Raw genomic sequence first — 3,951 nt, 5'->3', positions numbered from 1 at the left:
TCATAAGCATACACTTTGATACACCCTTGTGTTAGTATGCGTTGACCGATCGCATGTGTGGCTCGTCCATATTGTAGTCATAAGATACTAAGTTCTTTAGTTTTCTGAAAGGCGTAATTTTATGTTAGGGAACGTTTAAAGTAGGTTACCAATCTACGCACAATTCTGAAATCTTATCAAGCTCTGACTGAATATCTGTGCACCTTTTCACAGACAGTACTTCATTATAGATAACTCCATCATCTATGGAAAGTCTAAGGTTACTATCAGTATTGCCGGCCGCGGTGGTCTAGCGGTTCTGGCGCTGCAGTCCGGAACCGCGGGACTGCTACGGTCGCAGGTTCGAATCCTGCCTCGGGCATGGGTGTGTGTGATGTCCTTAGGTTAGTTAGGTTTAAGTAGTTCTAAGTTCTAGGGGACTTATGACCTCAGATGTTGAGTCCCATAGTGCTCAGAGCCATTTGAACCTATCAGTATTGTTTGAGCCGGACAGAGTGGGCTAGCGGTTCTAGGCGCTACAGTATGGTACCGCGAGACCGCTACAGTCGCAGGTTCGAATCCTACCTCGGGCATGGATGTTTGTGATGTCCCTAGGTTAGTTAGGTTTAAGTAGTTCTAAGTTCGGGGGGACTGATGACCTCAGAAGTTAAGTCCCATGGTGCTCAAACCCATTGGAACCATTTTGAAGTATTGACAGCTCATTAATACACATTCTGAACAGCAAGGAAACGAACACACTTCCTTGTAGCAGGTCTGAAGATACTCCTGCTATACCTTTAGATATCTCTCGGTTCAAGATAACATGTTACGTCCTCCCTACAAAGGAGTCCTCAACCACGGAACAAATTTTGCTTGACACCTCACATGACCATACTTTCGATAATAAGCGTAGGTGTAATACTGAGCCAAATCTTTTACAGAAATCAAGGGATACCGTATTTCGCTGCCTCAATCCATGGCTTTTGGGATGTCATGCGAGAAAAGTGGGAATTGGATTTCACGTGATCGATATTTTTGGAATTCATGCTGGCCTGACATATAGGAGGTTATTATGTTCGAGATATCTCATTAAGCTTGATCTCAGAATATGTTCTAATACTGTACGACAAACAGATGTCACTGATATTGAACGATAATTTGTGCATCATTTCTGCTATCCTTCTTGTAGACGGGCGTGAGCTACCTTTCTGCCAACTAACAGGCACTGTTTTCTGTTCGGGAGATATGTGGAAGATTGTATTTGTAATTAAAGAAGGATCTAACTTAGCCGCAATTACGGTATTCAATCTGACAGAAATTTCATCGGATCCTTGGTTACTCAAACATAATGAAAAACTGCGTTATAGCGTATGAGTTCATACAAAACTTGTTGAGTAGGAAGTGAAGATGTTTCAAAGTTATTTTATCACTCTTTGTAAGGTTCGTTATCGATGACGCTTAGTGCAATAACGACAGTAACTCTTGGGAATGTATAAGCTCGCTTCCTTGTTAACCAATAGGCACACCGCTCTACAGCTTTATGATGAGGGTGTTTTGTTTCGAATCTATGACTGACTGTCAATTCCTGTGGGATACCATGCGTAAATGATGTACGCCACTGTTCTCAAGTTGTCGTCTTGCTAACTGATTTAAGCTGAATCTTATTAGTCGTGTAAATGAAATTCCATCGTATTTGTGAAAAATGCGATCATATAAATAATACGCTACAACTGTGGTACTAATAATAAAGGTATTGAATGAAAGAGGAGCGGGCTATAAATCGCAAAGTATGCTTTCCATGGTTCCACTGAATTGGTGAAGGCGAATTTTAGGATAATCGCTTTGAAAATCTGAAAATAACACAGTAATTTCCCTTCTTCTATCATTTTCCAATGTGAGCTAGTGCGCTTGTGCTCGCTTTTACTCTGTCTCTGATGACCACATCCTTTTTTTTCCTTCCTCTCCAGTGTCAACCTCTTCAACACAGAGTAGCACTTGCAACCTATGTCATCAATTATGTGTGCGAGTATTCCAATCTCTGTCTTCCTCTACAGTTTTTACCCTTTACAGCTCCCTCTAGTACCGTGGAAGCTGTTCCCTGATGTCTCAAAAGATGTTCTACCACCCTGGCCCTTCTTATTGTCAACATTTTCCATATATTACTTTCCTCGCTGTTTCTCGAGAGAACCTTGTTACTTACATTATGTTCCTCAAATTAAGGCTTATGTTTGATACTGATAGACTTCTCTTGGCCACGAATGCCCTTTTTTCCAATACTAGTCCACTGTTTATGTCCTCCATGTCCATTGTGAGTTATTTTGCTGTTGAGGTAGCAGAATTCCTTAACTTCATCTACTTAGTGATCACCAATCCTGATATTATTCTGTCGTACTTCTCATTGATATCGTCATTCTTCGATTTATATGCTTTATTCATTAGACTGTTACTTTCTTTCAACAGTTTATGTAATTCTCCTTCACTTTCACTGAGATAGTAATATCATCAGAGGATCTTATCACTGATACCCTTTCACGTTGAATTTCAATTCGGCTCTTGAACCTTTCTTTTATGGGGTTCACCTGGTCAGTGCATCTAACTTTGCCTTACATGTTAGGTGGCACCATGTGACTGCGGGTATGGTGGCGCCATTATTGGTAGAGAGACTGACGCGTGCCCATCGTTTGATATTGAATAGCGCCAATGTGGTTTCTCGCCGAAGAGAAGGTGGACACACAAGTTATTGTCCACTACCGAACATGCAGGCGAGTAAGCAGGAACAACGCGGAGTGATTCGATTTTTGGCGGTGGAAGGAGTTGGAGGTGGTGAAATGTATGGGTGGATGAAGGCTATGTATGGAGAGTACAGTCTGAGTCATTCAAGTGTTGTGGAATGGTGCAAACGATTCATTGAGGGGTCCAAGTCACTGGAAGACGCTGCTTGTTCTGGACAGGCTCATCGTGTCATCACTCCGGAAATGGTTGTGGAAATGAATGCTTTAATCTTAGACAACTGCAGAATGACTGTGAACGAGACCCGTCGGTTACTGGGTATTAGCGTGAGCACCGCCCACACCATATAAGCTCCCGCCTCGTTGGAGATGATATGGGTTCATTAATGATTATTATGTTACAGTCCTCTTGTTGTAGTTGACCGTGTATATCGAGTCTTCATTCATTGTTAAATGCAATGGTGTGGTACTAACTGATGGAGACGCATTAAGAACTGGTAAAATGTAATTTATTTCCTTTATCACAGTGCACAAACATAAACATACTATTATTCAAACTGTGTGCCACTACTATTAAACATAGAGATAAATCCTTCGCTACGCAACCGCCTTTGGCTCACGCAGCCTACACCTTCCACAGCCTCTCAACAACCGCTTCTCCTTGCGACTCTCTGCGCCACTGGGTATTGTCGCCCTCCAAAGAACAACCACTCACAAATACTAAACACCAGTACCCTCACATCCCCACCAAAACAAAACTAGAGCTAGGTTACCTTTTGAGGGTACTCAGAAGTCCTCGCGAAAGTTATAAAATAAAAAATAAAAATTTGAAAATTATGCTAATTAGTATTTCATATCAAAGTAGCTGCAATAAGTATCTGACCCCGAGAACAAATGACTTTCAAAATATAACTAATGTTAATTAACTGAGAATTATTTAATGACAGCAAGAACTTTACACATAATTTACTAACTGTCTGTTAATCAGCAAGAAAAATGTAAAAAAGATAATTTGACTGACACAGTTTCCCTTTTGTTGGAGACATCAAGCATATTAGTAAAGGTTACTCTTAATTACACACATGAATCACAGTAAAGAACATAATTGACACTAAGGAATGGAATCTGAATAAATGAGCTTAATTTTAAATAATCTAATACAAATGTAAAACCTATATACACAAAAGCATTGACACTATGCATCTGTCAAAACTACTGTTACAGGCATAAAACATTTTATCAA

The sequence above is a fragment of the Schistocerca piceifrons genome, chromosome 1, assembly GCF_021461385.2.
Source record: "Schistocerca piceifrons isolate TAMUIC-IGC-003096 chromosome 1, iqSchPice1.1, whole genome shotgun sequence".
In the NCBI taxonomy this organism is placed as follows: domain Eukaryota; kingdom Metazoa; phylum Arthropoda; class Insecta; order Orthoptera; family Acrididae; genus Schistocerca; species Schistocerca piceifrons.
This window is presented reverse-complemented; position numbering follows the sequence as displayed.